The sequence below is a fragment of the Centroberyx affinis genome, unplaced genomic scaffold (assembly GCF_046629955.1).
Source record: "Centroberyx affinis isolate AG114_WGS23_722 - 3 ecotype Tasmania unplaced genomic scaffold, CSIRO-AGI_Caff_v1 ptg006889l_1, whole genome shotgun sequence".
Lineage (NCBI taxonomy): Eukaryota > Metazoa > Chordata > Actinopteri > Beryciformes > Berycidae > Centroberyx > Centroberyx affinis.
The window spans coordinates 1-17,500 of record NW_027283490.1 but is presented as its reverse complement, the minus strand read 5'-3'; the positions used below and the strand labels follow the sequence as shown (position 1 = coordinate 17,500).

The window sequence follows — 17,500 nt, the reverse complement described above, 5'->3', positions numbered from 1 at the left end:
CGGAACAGCAGGCCTCCGACCCTGAAGGTGTGCAGCCGCTCGCCCCGCTGCACCACGCCGGCGATCTGCCGCGCCTCGTCCCGCTGGACGAACACCCGCCGGAACACCGAGAAGCAGCGCAGCTCCGAGTCGTACGGGTCGCGGGACGGCGCCGCCGGGTCGGGGGGCGGGGCCGAGGAGGGGGACGGGGAGGGGGAGGGGGAGGGGGAGGCGGAGCCGGCGGCGACCGTCCTGGGCTTGTGGAGGTGACACAGCATCGTCTTATCCTGAGGAGAAAACACAGGTTCACCTTAACCTGGGTGTGTGTGTGTGTGTGTGTGTGTGTGTGTGTGTGTGTGTGTGCAGCCTGGAAGGTGTGTGTCTTTACATGTGAATGTCTGAGTGTGTGTGTAACCTCCTTTGAAGAATGTATGAGAGTATATACTACTAGTGTATGTATTTATATGCGTGTGTGTGTGTTTATATATCTGTATTTTACCAGAAAGAAGGTGCAGTTGGCCTGTAAAGCGATTCAATAACTTCAAATAACTAAATAAAATAACTTCTCTCCCTTTTACCATTTTTCATAAGTTCTCCAGACCTGGAAATACTATTTTACAATTCTATGACTTTTCCAGGTATTCCAGGAGTGTGTTTACAGCGGGCTGCAGGGTGTTTACCTTAAAGAAGGTGCAGGGTGTTTACCTTAAAGAAGGTGCTGCAGGGTGTTTACCTTAAAGAAGGTGCAGCAGGGTGTTTACCTTAAAGAAGGTGCAGCAGGGTGTTTACCTTAAAGAAGGTGCTGCAGGGTGTTTACCTTAAAGAAGGTGCAGGGTGTTTACCTTAAAGAAGGTGCAGCAGGGTGTTTACCTTAAAGAAGGTGCTGCAGGGTGTTTACCTTAAAGAAGGTGCTGCAGGGTGTTTACCTTAAAGAAGGTGCAGCAGGGTGTTTACCTTAAAGAAGGTGCTGCAGGGTGTTTACCTTAAAGAAGGTGCTGCAGGGTGTTTACCTTAAAGAAGGTGCAGGGTGTTTACCTTAAAGAAGGTGCAGCAGGGTGTTTACCTTAAAGAAGGTGCAGGGTGTTTACCTTAAAGAAGGTGCAGCAGGGTGTTTACCTTAAAGAAGGTGCAGCAGGGTGTTTACCTTAAAGAAGGTGCTGCAGGGTGTTTACCTTAAAGAAGGTGCAGCGGGCCTGCAGGGTGTTTACCTTAAAGAAGGTGCAGCGGGCCTGCAGGGTGTTTACCTTAAAGAAGGTGCAGCGGGCCTGCAGGGCACAGGTGAAGTGGTAGGTGTTGGTGCAGCGCAGGCGGTTGCAGCCGCTGGTCGCTCCGGTCTGCTGGCAGTGAGCGCAGCGCAGAGTCAAACCTCGACGCAACGCCAACTCTACGTTGATGAGAGCGCCGGCCTGAGTCTCATAAACCTCACTGGACCACAGAGCACAGTTCAGATGGACCTGAGAGAGAGACAGGCAGAGAGAGAGACAGGCAGAGAGAGAGAGAGGCAGGCAGAGAGAGAGAGGCAGGCAGAGAGAGAGACAGGCAGAGAGAGAGACAGGCAGAGAGAGAGACAGGCAGAGAGAGAGGCAGAGAGAGAGACAGGCAGAGAGAGAGAGAGACAGGCAGAGAGAGAGGCAGAGAGAGAGACAGGCAGAGAGAACAATAATGTTAATCTCACTTGAATGAACTCTTCTTCTCTTGATGTGAGTGTTTTGTTATTACTAATATTGTTACTAATATTAAATCAGTGACATCTGTGACTGGTCCAACTCCAGATGTGGAGAGAAGAATAGTAGAGAGGAGCCCAGTAGAGCCCAGTAGAGCCCAGCAGAGCCCAGCAGAGCCCAGCAGAGCCCAGCAGAGCCCAGCAGACTCACCCACAGGTCCAGGTCCAGGTTCAGCAGCCTGGCTGGTCCGTCCGTCTGTCCGTCTCCCTGCTGGTGACAGAAGCAGCATCTCCGTTGGTCCTTGGGTAGCGGCTCCGGACGAAGACACGCCCCCAGCTTCTTCAACAGCACGTCCACTTCCTCCTCCGTCGGCAGGGAAACCGCCTCGTTTGAAACGCTTGGCCCCCTGGGTAAGGAGGGAGAGTAAGCTCAGACAGACATGCAGATACATGCTAACAGGCCAGCGCAACCTGGCCAGTGTGATGCTAACAGGCTAACCTGGTCCAGTGATGCTAACATGGTCAGAGTAGTGCTAACTTGGTCATGTGATGCTAACCTGGTCATGTGATGCTAACCTGGTCATGTGATGCTAACCTGGTCATGTGATGCGAACCTGGTCAGTGTGATGCTAACTTGGTCATGTGATGCTAACCTGGTCCAGTGATGCTAACCTGGTCATGTGATGCTAACCTGGTCAGTGTGATGCTAACCTGGTCATGTGATGCTAACCTGGTCATGTGATGCTAACCTGGTCAGTGTGATGCTAACGCTCCAGCGCCTCCAGCGGGAACTCTTCATCCTTTTCCCGTGGCGAGATGAGGATGATGAAGAGTCCTCTCCTCCTGGGACCGCGCGGGGGCGGGGCTTCAGCTTCACCGTCACCTGTCAATCCATGAGTCAGCCAATCAATAAAGCAACCTATCACTAAATCAATGAATGATTCTCTAAACATCTGCTGTTAGTCAACCGATTTATTCTAATCAATCAACCAGCTAATCAGCCAATCACTCCTCTATGACCCCTCCCCCCCCCCAAACAAACACACCTTGAGGCAGTCTGTCCTGGGCTTGGTCTCCATGGCGATGGCGGAGGCGGGAGGGAAGGCGAGGGGCGGGGAGGAGGAGGGGGTGGGGCCGGGGAGGGCGGGGTCTGTGGCAGGCAGTGGACGGCGATGGACGACATGTTGTTGGTGTACTGATGCTGCTGCTGCTGCACCCTGAGAGACGAACTGACCTCTGCTGCCTCACCCACAGGCTGGGGGGGGGAGAGATAAAGAGAGGGGGGGGTACATTTATATTAAATAATGAGCTTATTGGAGGTCCTCAGATCCAATCTTTATGCCACCTTCACCTCATGTTGGATTTATGGTGAATACAAACTGCTGACTGGTTCACTTCGCCTCCTAGTGGTGATTAACAGAAGGACATGTGGGAATTTCTGTTGTTAGATCTAACAGTCTAACAGTCAGCCTCACAAACTGCTGAAGTCTGTCCACTCAGGTGGCAAAATTATTGGTTATGTTCAAAAAGTAGTTTGTTTATGGTTGACTTTAAATTCATAAACAAATAATTTTGGATATAGGTTTTCCAACGAGTAAAACACATGAACGTTTCCCAGTTGTAACATCATGCTGTTCTTTTGCTTCTTCTGTGGAGAACAACTGATTGATCCATCTGATTGATTTAGAGTTTAGATAATGTCAGCTAGTTAGCTAGCTAACCATAGCATCTAGTCAGCTAACCATCACTGTCTTGTTGTTAACACATCTGATTAGCACACTAGCTAACGTAGCTAGTAGCAGCTAGCGTTAGCGTGTTCACATTAACATCAGTGTGTTTGCTGGCTAGTTAGCTAGCTAACAGTTTGTTCAGGTTAACTGAGCTGACTCTTCTCAAGCTACAACTCTTCATGTTTTGGAGTAGAGACTAGGGCTAAAGACAAGACAGTTTACTGTGTCACAGTAACCTACATTTGGAAACAAATCCACCTTATCACACTATTCACTTTTACTGAGAACGTTACTGAATGGATCTACAGGGAGTCATTCCTATGTTCCCCAGCTCTATATAGCACATAATGGGAACCTGAAAAAGATGTTCCCCCAAGAGTTTGACTCAAGTTTTATCCACAGAACCACCCAGACTCTTTAATATTCTCTGCCGGGTCAGATTTGACCTGGAACACCACAGATGTGACAATTTTTTTTAGAGACCTTCAAAATCAAATAAAATGATAACCATTGGTTTTGTTGTGTTTATATAGCTGTTTTGAAGCCTTGTTCCAATAAAAAAAACTGGATAATATTTATGAAATGAATATATATAATTTGACCCGAACACAACAGGAGGGTTAATGTGTGTTAACAGAATATTGAACTGGAGAACATAGGACCTTGGGAACATAGGTACGCTCCCATCTACAGCCACACCACAACAAGCTGCATCAGCTGCTCTCTGTTTCTGGCTGCTTGATACAGATTTACACGTTTGGAACTGAACTGGTCTCTCTCTCTCTCTATCTCTCTCTCTCCCCCCTCTCTCTCCCCTCTCTCTCCCTCTCCCTCTCCCTCTCTCTCTCTCTCACCTTGCAGTAGAGAACAGAGCAGTTGTTGCTGCAGAACAGCAGTCTGTCTGTCTGTCTGGACTGTCCTTCCTGTTTCAGGTCTTTGATGATGCGGACTGTGTTCCCCAGCGGCAGCTTGCAGTAGCTGCAGCACTGAGGCCGAGCAGAGGGCCGCCATGCTGGAGGGAGTCCATCCTCACACCTGGACACACAATACAGAGCTGTCAATCACCAGGAGGAGAGGAGGGAGAGAGAGAGAGAGAGAGAGAGAGAGAGAGAACAATGCAGGAGAGGAGAGAGGGAGAAAGGAGAAAGGAGAGAGAGGGAGGATACAGGGAGCAAAACAGAGAAAAAAAAAGGTAAAGAAAATGGCAAAAGAAAATAGAAGATAAATCATGGGAAGAAACAAGTACAAAAAAAAACAAGTAGGAAGAAAAAAGAGAGAGAGAAGAGACAAGGAACAGAAAACTAAAAGACAGAAGGGAAGATGAAGAGGAAAACAGAGTAAAAAGGACAAAAATATAGAGAACAAACACAGAGTGAGACCAAGAGAACAGACAGAGAGAGAGAGAGAGAGAGAGAGAGAGAGAGAGAGAGAGAGAGAGAGAGACAGAGAGAGAGACAGACAGACAGACAGAGAGAGAGACAGAGAGAGAGAGAGACAGAGAGAGAGAGAGAGAGAGAGAGAGACAGAGAGAGAGAGACAGAGAGAGAGAGACAGGTAGGTAGCTGGTACAGACCGGTGGCTCCAGCAGGTTTGTTGTGCCTGCTGACTGTCTGAGGAGGCAGAGAGCCTGGCTGTCTGCTGCAGTCTGAACCCTGCACACACACACACCACACACACACACACACACACACACACACACACACACACACACAGAGTCAATATCAGTGTTGGACAGTTAAAGGAAATCATTTACAGTCCAATTCATTTTTGTTTTTTAAACCTGGTTTCACTGGGCAGTTCAGAGTGGAGAGAACATGATGTCACACCTGAGGCAGCGGGACTCGGACTCCGGCCAGCAGGGCCAGCGAGCTGCGCTCCGGGCCGGAGGGGGGGCCGGGGGGCAGAGGGGTCCGGGCCGGCGGGGGGGCGGGTCAGCTGGTAGCCGGTCGGCACGGGACACGCAGCAGCTCTGCAACCGCCGCCATCACTCCTGGAACATTCTGGAAACACACAGCACCGCCAGCATGAGACGACTGGACTACTGGACTACTGGACAGCTGGACTACAGGACTACAGGACAGCTGGACTACAGGACTACAGGGACTACAGGACTACTGGACCACTGGACTACAGGACTACTGGACTACTGGACTACTGGACCACTGGACTACAGGACTACAGGACTACAGGACTACTGAACTGCTGGACTACAGGACTACTGGACCGCTGGACTACAGGACTACAGGACCGCTGGACTGCAGGACTACTGGACTACTGGACTACAGGACTACTGGACTACTGGACTACTGACTACAGGACTACTGAACTACTGGACTACAGGACTACAGGACTACTGGACCGCTGGACTACAGGACTACAGGACTACAGGACCGCTGGACTGCAGGACTACTGGACTACTGGACTACAGGACTACTGGACTACTGGACTACTGACTACTGGACCACTGGACTACTGGACCACTGGGCCACTGGACTACAGGACTACAGGACTACTGGACCACTGGACTACAGGACTACAGGACTACTGGACCACTGGACTACAGGACTACAGGACTACTGGACCACTGGACCACTGGACTACAGGACTACTGGACTACTGGACTACTGGACCACTGGACTACTGGACTACAGGACTACTGGACCACTGGACTACAGGACCGCTGGACTACAGGACTACTGGACCACTGGACTGCAGGACTACTGAACTACAGGACCACTGGACTGCAGGACTACTGAACTACAGGACCACTGGACTACAGGACTACAGGACCACAGGACAGACTGAGCGCTGTTTACCTGAGCAGCCACTGGGGTCAGAGTTATCGCTATGGAAACCAGACCGGCGCTGGAACAGGAAGGCGGGCCCTGCTGGTTTGGCTCCGTCTTCACTTCCTGCTTCACTGCAGAGCCTGGACACACACACACACACACACACACACACAGCCATAGAGTCACACACACATCAAATTCACTTTTCAAAGACTTTCACAGACTCCCAGCGGTCAGTTTTGCAGACTTCCGGTGTTCGGCTCTCACCTTTGCCCCAGGCGCAGGGCATGATGGGTATTGTAGGCGAGGGCAGGGGGAGGCGGCTCCAGCTTGACCCGGGACAGGTCGGGGTACCTGCTGACCTCCATGTCCACCACGCTCTCCGGAGACGAGGACGGGACGAAGCCGTCCGGACTGTCCCGCTCCGACGAGTCCTGCACCCTGGAAACACACGAAGAAGAAGTAGAAGAAGAAGAAGAGAAAGAAGAAGAAGAAGAAGAAGAAGAAAGAAGAAGAAGAAGAAGAAGGACATTTACCTCAACAGGAAGAGGAAGATGCCAAAACACAATCCTCCGATGATAAGCAGACAAATAATATAGTCAAACCAAACCAAGCAGCCGACAGGTGCGTCCTGTCCTGTTTACCTCAGCTCTTCCTGGTTGTTGTGGGGCGGAGTCGGCAGGGAGGCGGGGACATCCACCATCTTGGAGGCGTGGTTTAGAGCCAGAAGCTCCTCCCCTTTCTGCTTCAGACCAGACACAGCTTTCACTGAAACAAAAAAAAAAAAAAGAAAAAAAAAAGACATTTACACATCACAGTACAGCAGCAGTAGTATCAGTAAAGGTGTAGTATCAGTAGTAGTAGTATTATCAGTAGTAGTAGTATTATCAGTAGTAGCAGTAGTATCAGTAGTAGCAGTAGTATCAGTAGTAGTATTATCAGTAGTAGTAGTATTATCAGTAGTAGTAGTATTATCAGTAGTAGTAGTATTATCAGTAGTAGTAGTAGTATCAGTAGTAGTAGTATTATCAGTAGTAGTAGTATTATCAGTAGTAGCAGTAGTATCAGTAGTAGTATTATCAGTAGTAGTAGTATTATCAGTAGTAGTAGTATTATCAGTAGTAGCAGTAGTATCAGTAGTAGTATTATCAGTAGTAGCAGTAGTATCAGTAGTAGTATTATCAGTAGTAGTAGTAGTATCAGTAGTAGTAGTATTATCAGTAGTAGTAGTATTATCAGTAGTAGTAGTAGTATCGGTAGTAGTAGTATTATCAGTAGTAGCAGTAGTAGTATTATCAGTAGTAGCAGTAGTATCAGTAGTAGTATTATCAGTAGTAGTAGTATTATCAGTAGTAGTAGTATTATCAGTAGTAGTAGTAGTATCAGTAGTAGTAGTAGTATCAGTAGTAGTAGTATTATCAGTAGTATTGTTACCATCTTGCTCGGTCAGCTCCTTCCTGCTCAGCTCGTCGGTCGTAGCGAAGCCGTTGACCAGTTTCTGCCTGGCGACAGGCGGGGGGGTGGGGGGCAGGGAGGCCGGGGGGGTGGGGGGGTTACTGAGGTTGTTCTGCTGGAGAGAGAGAGACAGAGAGAGAGAGAGAGAGAGACAGAGAGAGAGAGAGAGAGAGAGACAGAGAGAGAGAGAGAGACAGACAGAGAGAGTCGGTTTGAAACGATGGAGAACGTGAATCTGTTCATTTAAAAAACACTGAACTCACTTTGTAGCCAAATGGATTCAGGAAGTCAGCGCTCAGTTTCATTTCCCTGTTGCCAAAGTCATAGTAGTACTAGTACTGCAGTAGTGGTGCAGCAGTAGTACTGCAGTAGTAGTACCTTGTATATGAGTTGTGAGTAGCAATACTGCAGTAGTGCAGTAGTACTGCAGTAGTAGTACCTTGTATATGAGTTGTGAGTAGCAATACTGCAGTAGTGCAGTAGTACTGCAGTAGTAGTACCTTGTATATGAGTTGTGAGTAGTAGTCGGTGACTCCGTCCAGACAGGCGTTGCCGAAGGAGCCGGTCAGTCTGGAGTCTCTGCCCAGGGAGGAGCTTCCGTACGGGGGGAACAGACCGAGATCCACCCCCAACACCGGCTCCATGAGGGGCAGCACCGCCAGCTGGGGGGGGGGGGGGTTAGACCTCAGTACTTTCATCTTCAGACTTACAGTACTTAGAGCCCTGCACCGGCCTCAAATTGTTTTTTTGTTTTTTTTACATAAACCTAATGTTTATATCAATTTGGAATAGCCTATCAAATCAACACCATACAAAACACTTCCACAGTATTAAATGTGTCAGTTCAAATGTTTATCAGAAAAATGTTGAGCTTCAGGCTGACTGGCTGCCACACAGACTGGGATGGGCAACACAAGGCTGGTGGATCTGCTGGAGCCGGACCGGAGCTGCAACTACGCAAGACTGCTATTCTTCTGTTCCACATGTCAGCCATATAAACGTATATAAATGCCAATAGTTTGCTTACTGTAGTCATTTATCACCATGGTAGTTAACAAAACAGAGGAAACATGAACCAAAGTCGCTTAAATAAATGTTGGAGATGAGCTTATCTATGGAGCCGCTGAGGAGCTTCTATCAGGAAACCCAGGCCTGTGCTGCCTTCAGGTGCAGCAAGAAATATCAGAATTACAGATAGAGAGGGAGAGAGACAAGAAGAGAGACAGGAGGACAGACAGGGAGAGAGACAAGAAGACAGGCGGTGTGTCTACCTGTCTGAGCTGGGTCATGAGTGTGTCGGAGGTGGAGGAGCAGTGCAGTGTCTTCTCCTCCTCCTCCTTCTTCCTCCTCTTGTTCTTAGGAGGAGCTCTCTCTCTCTCCGGGCGAGCGAGCCTCTTACAGCGCTGAGGCTTCTTCTTCCCAGAAACTTCAAGATGATCCTGAGGAGGAGAGGAGAGGAGGAGGAGAGGAGAGATGAGGAGGAGGAGAGGAGAGATGAGCACAGGAGAGGAGAGATGAGGAGAGGAGGAGAGGAGAGGAGAGAAGAGGAGAGGAGAGATGAGCAGAGGAGAGGAGAGGAGAGATGAGGAGAGAAGAGAGGAGGAGGAGAGGAGAGGAGAGATGAGGAGAAGAGAGGAGAGATGAGGAGAGGAGAGGAGGAGAGATGAGGAGAGGAGGAAAGGAGAGGAGAGGAGAGATGAGGAGAGGAGAGGAGAGGAAGAGAGGAGAGATGAGGAGAGGAAAGGAGAGGAGGAGGAGAGGAGAGGAGGAAGAGAGGAGAGGAGACAAGAGGAGAGGAGAGGAGAGATAGTTTAGTATGTTATTTATATTGAGCTTGATTTTCCTCTTAAATATAAAGCTCCGCCCTCCTCCTCACCATGTTGCTGTTTCCATGGGAACCAGGCCCAGCCAGCCCCTCCTCTTCCTCGGACCGGACGCTCTCATTGGACAGCTGTCGGCGGGCGGGCGGGGCCTGGTTGCTAGGCGACGGCGTGGTTGCCGGGGAGGTCTTGTCCTTCAGCAGGTGTCTGAGCAGCTCCTTCCCTCCGTCTCCAGAGCAGGAGAATCCCTCGCTCCCTCCCTCCTCCATCTTGACCACGCCTCCTCCACAGGCTCCGCCCTCCTCCTGCTCCTCCTGCAGGAAGGACAAAACAATAAAAACTACAAGTTCAGATCTGGACGACAGATATGGCAACTGACATGACAGTAATACTACAGGAATACTACAGGAATACTACAGGAGTACTACAGTAATTAATGTGTACAGTTATACTACAGGAATCCTACAGTAGGAAGTGTATACAGTAAGTAATAAATGTGTAGAGTAATCCCACAGTAATACTACAGTAATAGTAAAGTAATAGTACAATATTGAGTGTGTACAGTATTACTACAGTAATACTACAGTAACAGCACAGTATCAGTTCCCTCACCTTGACCTCCAGGCGAGCTCCATACAGGCAGCCTCTGTCAGACTGCCTGCCCAGGACAGAGGCTCGGTCCTGGGCCGCAGGCTCAGCCGACAGCTGCCTCTCCAGCTCCGACGACGGAGCCAGGCCAGAGAGGGCGGAGCTCTGAGGAAACGACAGATCTGATTGGTCCACGCTGCCCCGTGTGGGTGTGGAGCAGGAAGTGTCGGAGAGGGCCGGGGTGGGCGGGGCTGTGATGTCATCGGAGTGGGACGACAGCGGCGTCCTGGCTCCTCCGCCCGCGGTGTCGTCTCCATCCTTCTTCCTGTTCCTGTTCCTTTTCTTCTTTGGTTTCTCCTCGGGGATGATGTCAGAGTAGAGCTGGATGAGGGAGGCGGGGCCTCCAGAGGCAGAGGGGGGGAAGGAGGGAGGGAGGGGAGTAGAGGGGGAGGAAGAGGAGGAGGAGTTGTGTCCAAACGGGTGGCGCTGAAGATCTCCCACACCCAGACTTCCAGGGCGGGTGGGCGTCATCCCCGCTGCTCCTATCCCAGCCGGACGCACCTGTCCCTGGGCCGGGGGCCCGGTGGGGCCCGGGTGTCTGGGTCTGGTCTGGAGGTTGGAACTAGCCACATCTAGGGGGTGTCCGTGCCCAGGTAGGGCCCTGCCCGGGTGACCTGGGTGAACTCCTCCGTAGCCCTGCTGGAGGCCGGCCTGCGGGGGGAAAGGCGGCCCCGCCTGGCCCGGGTGCTGCGGCGGTCTGGAGGCCGGCGGCGACTGGAGGAAGTCCTGCGGCAGCTCGGAGCTGAAGAAGGGCATCTGGGAGAGACCGTCCCCGCCGGGGGCCGGCGCCGACCCGGCCTGACCGCCGGCCCCCGGGTTCGGCCCGACGCGAGCCGCGGGCGGAGCTCCGACGGCGGGCGCGCCCGCTACTCCGGCCCCGGGCCCCAGGGAGGCTCCCAGCAGGCCTTGCTGCTCCAGCTCCAGTCTCTGCTGCAGGGCGCGATGGCGCTCAACCTGAGGGAGGAAAAATCACATTGACACCAGAAAAATATCGGTAAATGTATTCGTGTGGCTCCCTTCTGAATATCCCGCTTTGTGTGACGAAGATGAGAATAATGAAATCATTCCAGTGAAAGCAGGACAGTGATGAGTTTCACCTCCTGCATGAGCTGAACTCTCTGTCTCTCCTGCTGCTCTCTCAGCCGCTCTCTCCTCTCTCTCTCCTGGAAACCTTCGCTGAACGGGTTGGTGTCGTCAAACTTCACCTGAGACCATGAGGAGGCAGACAGGACAGGATGGAGCCGCAGCAAACATCACAGTAATAGTTGTAGTTGTCGTAGCAATAATAGTAATTGCACTAGTAATGCTAGCATTAGCAGTAGTAAAATTATTATTATTAGCAGTAGTCGTAGTAGCAGTAGTAGTAGTAGTTGTAGTGGTAGTAGCAGTAGAAGCAGCAGCAGTAGTAGTACTAGCAGTAATAGTAGTAGTAGTAGTAGTAGTAGTAGTAGTAGTAGTAGTAGTAGTAGAACTAGCAGTAATAGTAGTAGTAGTAGTACTAGCAGTAATAGTAGTAGTAGTAGTAGTACTAGCAGTAGTAGTAGTACTAGTAGTACTAGTAGTACTAGTAGTAGTAGTAGTACTAGCAGTAGTAGTAGTAGTATTAGCAGTAGTAGTAGTACTAGTAGTACTAGTAGTACTAGTAGTACTAGCAGTAGTAGTAGTACTAGTAGTACTAGTAGTAGTAATCAAGCCACTAGAGACAGAGCTGCTTTAGTGTAAGTGTACATAAGAGGTGTGTGTTCAGTCTGGAGTGTGTGTGTACCTGGGGGGCGGGGCCAGGGCCGGCTCCGCCCCCGGCCCCAGCAGCAGTGTTTCCTGTGGCTCCGGTGGCAGGAGTCTGGGTGAGGGGCGGGGCCGGGGCCGGGGCCGGGGCCGGGGGGGCGCCGGGGAGGGCGGGGGGCATCTGAGGGGGCAGGTGGGGGGGCAGCCTCTGCCCCATGCCGCCCGGATGCCCGCCCCCCCCGGCGGTCCAACCCGGGGGTACGTTCGGTACGCGGACCGGGGCGGGGCCGGCCGGGTGGGTCTGCATGGGCATCATGGGCTGACCGAGCAGAGTCTGGGGAACAGGGGGGGCTGAGGGGGGCAGCAGGGGGGACGCTGAGGGGGGCAGCAGGGGGGGGGCTGAGGGGGGCAGCAGGGGGGAGGCTGAGGGGGGCAGCAGGGGGGGGGCTCTCTGCTGCTGTTTAGACCTGTAGTCCTCTATCAACTCTGCATGATCCTTCTGCTGCTTCCGAATCTACACAGAGAGAGAGAGAAAGAGAGAGAGAGAGAGAGAGAGAGAGAGAGAGAGAGAGAGAGAGAGAGAGAGAGAGAGAGAGAGAGAGAGAGAGAGAGAGAGAGAGAGTGTTACAAAAAGCAGTGATTGTTACATTTACTGTTACTTTTCACTTCAATACTGTTACCAGCTGTAATTGAAGTTTTGGCAACATTGTTATCTTTGAACATTCATGCCAATAAAGCAGACTGAACTGAACTGAACTGAGAGAGAGAGACAGAGACACAGAGAGAGAGAGAGAGAGGAGAGAGCTGCTGCTTGTCTCTGCAGCGCCCCCTGCTGGTCGGTGACAGAGGGTGACAGCGGGTGACAGAGGGTGACAGAGGGTGACAGCGGGTGACAGAGGGTGACAGCGGGTGACAGAGGGTGACAGCGGGTGACAGAGGGTGACAGAGGGTGACAGTGTGTGACAGCGGGTGACAGCGGGTGACAGAGGGTGACAGAGGGTGACAGCGGGTGACAGCGGGTGACAGAGGGTGACAGAGGGTGACAGAGGGTGACAGAGGGTGACAGCGGGTGACAGAGGGTGACAGCGGGTGACAGCGGGTGACAGAGGGTGACAGCGGGTGACAGCGGGTGACAGTGGGTGCTGTACCTGCTCCAGCTGTTTCTGCACGCCCGCCTGCTGCTCGGTGACGAGCCGCAGCTGGGCGGCGTCCTCCTCGCCGAACGCGCGGCCCGCCTTCTTGGCGGTCCTCTGCTTGGCGGACAGAGCCTTCTTGGCCTTGCGGTGGGAGGCGATCTGCTCCTCCAGGAGGCGCTGCTGCATCTGGAGCAGCTGCTGCGTCTCGCCCAGCCACTCCTCATACTGCCGCCGCTGAGGCTCGTCTGCAGGGAGGAGAGGAGGAGGAGAGGAGGAGGAGAGGAGGAGGAGACATTCACTGCAACTAACGATTATTTTCATTGTCGATTAATCTGTCGATTATTTTCTCGATTAATCGATTAGTTGTTTGATCTATAAAATGTGAGAAAATGGTGAAAAATGTGGATCAGTGTTTCCCAAAGCCCAAGATGACGTCCTCAAATGTCTTGTTTTGTCCACAACCCAAAGATATTCAGTTTACTGTCATAGAGGAGGAAAGAAACCAGAAAATATTCACATTTAAGAAGCTGGAATCAGAGAATTTGGACTTATTTTTCTTAAAAAATGACTCAAACCCATTAATCGATTATCAAAATAGTTGCCGATTAATTTAATAGTTGACAACTAATCGATTAATCGATTAGTCGTTGCAGCTCTAATCAGCTCCATGTTATTCTGCTGTCAGGAACATGAATGGTGATATCAGCTCCATGTTATTCTGCTGTAGTAATCACTAATGAGACTCTTGACCATCACAGTTTCACAAGCTCTCCATCCAAATTATATTATTGTCACTTTGTAACGACATTTTTAAATTGTTGTTTACATTCTAGCAGCCAATGGCATCGCTGGAAAGATTTGAGTCTCAGAAATAAACAGAATTCTGCTCAGTCAGACTTTGTTGACACTGAACTTTTATTGATCACATCGGATCCTGGTTGTATTGAATCGGGTGTCAAATCGTATCGTGAGATAAACGGATCGTCCATCTCTAGAGGACAGACTGAGCGATCCTCTGATACTCACTGCCGAAGCCCGGGCCGAAGCTGGGGGGGGTCGGCCTCACCAGCTGGGGGGTCGACTTCCCATCCTGAGAAGAAGAAGAAAGGAAATGCTGACAACTTCCTGTTGCTTTATGCCAAACTCAGAGTGAACTGGGATAAGAGACAGAAACAGATTGATCATCACTGTACAGACCTGCACCTGTCCCGCCAGGCGAGGAGGAGGAGGAGGAGGAGGAGGGGGAGGAGGAGGAGGAGGAGGAGGAGGAGCAGCAGCCTCTGGACCCTGGGGCCCTGGAGCCTGCTGGAACCTAACACACACACACACACACACACACACACACACACACACACACACAGAGTTAACTTGTGCAGGAAGAGACGAAGCAGTCTCTTGTACTACTGAAGGAGGGTGAGCAGCCTTCTGACTGAACAGCTAACCAAAGTTTTTAAAGTATGAATAAATTAAGAATAATAAGAAGACAGCAATAAGACAACCACCTCTACACATTTTAATACTTTGGAAAAACATATTTTAAGACTTTTTCAGACTTTCTTCGGACCCACAAATACCCGGGAGATAAATAAATAAGTGGACACACAGACAGATATTTGGCTATCTATTATTATTTAAAAATAAAATAATCTATTATCTGCTTCATCCAATCAGATCTGCTCAGGCTCTCCGCTCTGCTTCCCTACTGCCTGCAACAGGGAAGTTATTTGTTACTAGGAGGGAGGCTGAATGTCTGATGGAGCTGTGAGCTCAGCGGGGAGCGGAGGGGTCAGAGGTCAGAGGTCAGAGGTCAGGGGTCAGGGGTCAGAGGTCGTACCTGTTGATGACGATGGGGTTCAGTCCCAGGCTGCTCTGGGTCATCACCTTGTTGATGCCCTTCAGAGCCACCATCTTGGCCTTCATGATGGGATCAGAGATGGAGTCCAGTTCTGCTGCATGTGCACACACACACACACACACACACACACACACAGTGAGCCACATATAACATGCCCTAGATGAAAACAGGCCTAACTGTAATTATTTAATAATAATAAATTGTAATTGTACAGCGCTTTTTAAAAACAGAGTCCACAAAGTGCTTTAACAACCAAATAAAAGCAAACAAAACACTCAAAATGAATAAAAACAGAAATAGAACAGAATAGAAACAATGTGGCAGCACAAGATGAAGTGATAAGAATAGAGGGTAAAAACATTATAATATTACAAAGTAGGATTAAATCCAGCAGATGAAAGTAAGAATATCAAAATAAGCTTTAAAGAAGAGTGATCCCAGGTTTCAGAGGGAGAAATGTCTCAGTGTTGGAGGAAGGAACAGGAAGGGGCCTAAAGCTGAACCCTGAGGAACTCCACAGGTAACGGGAGCTGAAGAAGAAGAATGATGCTGTGTTCTTGATAATGTTCTTTGAATCCAACTCTCACCCAGATGTGTTGCTACACTGCAGTCGGCCTGTGCACCGTGCATCGCTCTGAAACCAGACCGACTCGCCCAAAAAGCTTCGAGTAGCTTGAAACAACTTTGTGTAAAAACATGGACAACGAAACAGCCGGGACTGAAGAGGTCCAGGTTTGTTTTGATGAGTAGAGGGTTGAACTAACACACACTAACAACAGAAGGGAAAGGGCCATTTACATGAGAGATATTGATTATGGATCATTTAAGAGCGCGTTCAGGAGGAACAACATGAAGGGGAAGAGTTAGACGCCACATGAGATACAGAAACAGGATCTGAACAGCTGAAAACAACAGATTCCTCTTTGACAGGTACGACCCGGCCGGGCAGAGTGAGCTGAAGCCTTATGTATTATATTATACTAAAAATCAAGTTATCTTGAACTCTATCTAGTATCTATTTATAATAACGGTCTACACTGCTGGACCGGAGAGTGAAGGTCTGGTCCTGGTCCTCACCCATGTTAGGGAACAGAGAGTCGGAGCTGGATCTCTGTCTGATCAGCGCCTGCATCTGTTTCTGCTGCTGCTGCTCCTGGCGCTCCTGGTCCAGGAGGTCCTGCAGGAGGAGAGGCTGCTCCTCCAGGAGTAACAGCCTGTTGGCCTGGTTCTGGTCCTGGACCTGGATCTGGTTCTGGGCTTGCGGCTGGGTGGGGAGCCCCGGGAGTGGAGGCTGGGTCTGGGGGTTGAGGAGGAGGTGTGGCTGGGCGGGTGGGAGGGAGAGCAGGTTGGGGGGGGGAGGGCGACCCTGGGGGTGGGGGGTGAGGAGAGCGGAGGGGGGAGGGGCCAAATCCATGCTGCTGCTGCTGCTGGTAGATGGACAGTTGGCCTGGAGAGAGAGAGGGAGGAGAGAAAGAGGAGAGGGAGGAGAGAAAGAGGAGAGGGAGGAGAGAAAGGGAGGAGAGAGAGACAGAGGAGAGAGAGAGAGAGAGAGAGGAGAGAGAGGAGAGAGAGACAGAGGAGACAGAGGAGAGAGAGGAGAGAGAGACAGAGGAGACAGGAGAGAGAGAGAGAGAGAGACAGAGGAGAGAGAGGAGAGAGAGACAGAGGAGACAGAGGAGAGAGAGGAGAGAGAGACAGAGGAGACAGGAGAGAGAGGAGAGAGAGACAGAGGAGAGAGAGGAGAGAGAGACAGAGGAGAGAGAGACAGAGGAGACAGGAGAGAGAGGAGACAGGAGAGAGAGGAGAGGAGAGAGAGACAGAGGGGAGAGAGACAGAGGGGAGAGAGACAGAGGGGAGAGAGACAGAGGAGACAGAGGAGAGAGAGACAGAGGAGAGAGAGACAGAGGGGAGAGAGGAGAGAGAGACAGAGGAGAGAGAGACAGAGGGGAGAGAGGAGAGAGAGGAGAGAGGAGAGAGAGGAGAGAGGAGAGAGAGACAGAGGAGAGAGAGGAGAGAGAGACAGAGGAGAGGGAGGAGAGGGAGAGAGAGAGAGGAGAGAGAGGGCGGTACAGGAAGTTTCAAGGTTTTATTCATTTGTTCTCCTGGTTGAGTGTGACCTGATCATTGGATTAATAAACACCATGAATCAATCAATAAATCCTGGAGCCGTGGTTCAGTTCAGCTGAGAGTTTCCATCCCAGCCTCCACTGGCTCACTGCCTTTCTACAAAACAACCAGATGGAAATGTTGAATAAATGTTGAATCAGGAGTGAGAAGCTGTTTACCTGCCGCCATGGGGGCGTGGCCTCTGGGCTCCGCCCCCACTGACCCGCCAGAGTCCTCCAACTTCTCCTGCAGGAAGGAGAGAGGAGGAGGAGAGGGTGACAGGAAGGAGGGAAGGAATGAAGGAAGGGAGGAGAGAAGGGAGGAGGGAAGAGGAAAGGAGGGAAGGAAAGAAGAGGAAAGATTAACTGATAAATATAACAATAACCATCGCTAAGAAACAGTCAACTGATCAGTATTTAATGTTTTGTTTTTGTTTTTAACTAATTATTATTTACTCCATAAAAACGAATTGATCATTTGTTCATTTTCTCCATTGTTTACTAGGTAATAGTAAATGATGTTGCACATTATTTCATTCTTAATCACGTTAGTTTCCTACATAGTTTATTAATTCATAGTAAATAATGTGGTGTA

At 50.5% G+C, this 17,500-nt stretch overlaps 1 pseudogene; it reads right to left on the bottom strand.

Moving 5' to 3' along the window:
* Positions 1–17,152, bottom strand: part of LOC139639150 (histone-lysine N-methyltransferase 2C-like) — a 26,983-nt pseudogene extending 9,831 nt beyond the window's left edge.
* Positions 17,153–17,500: the final 348 nt, after the last annotated feature.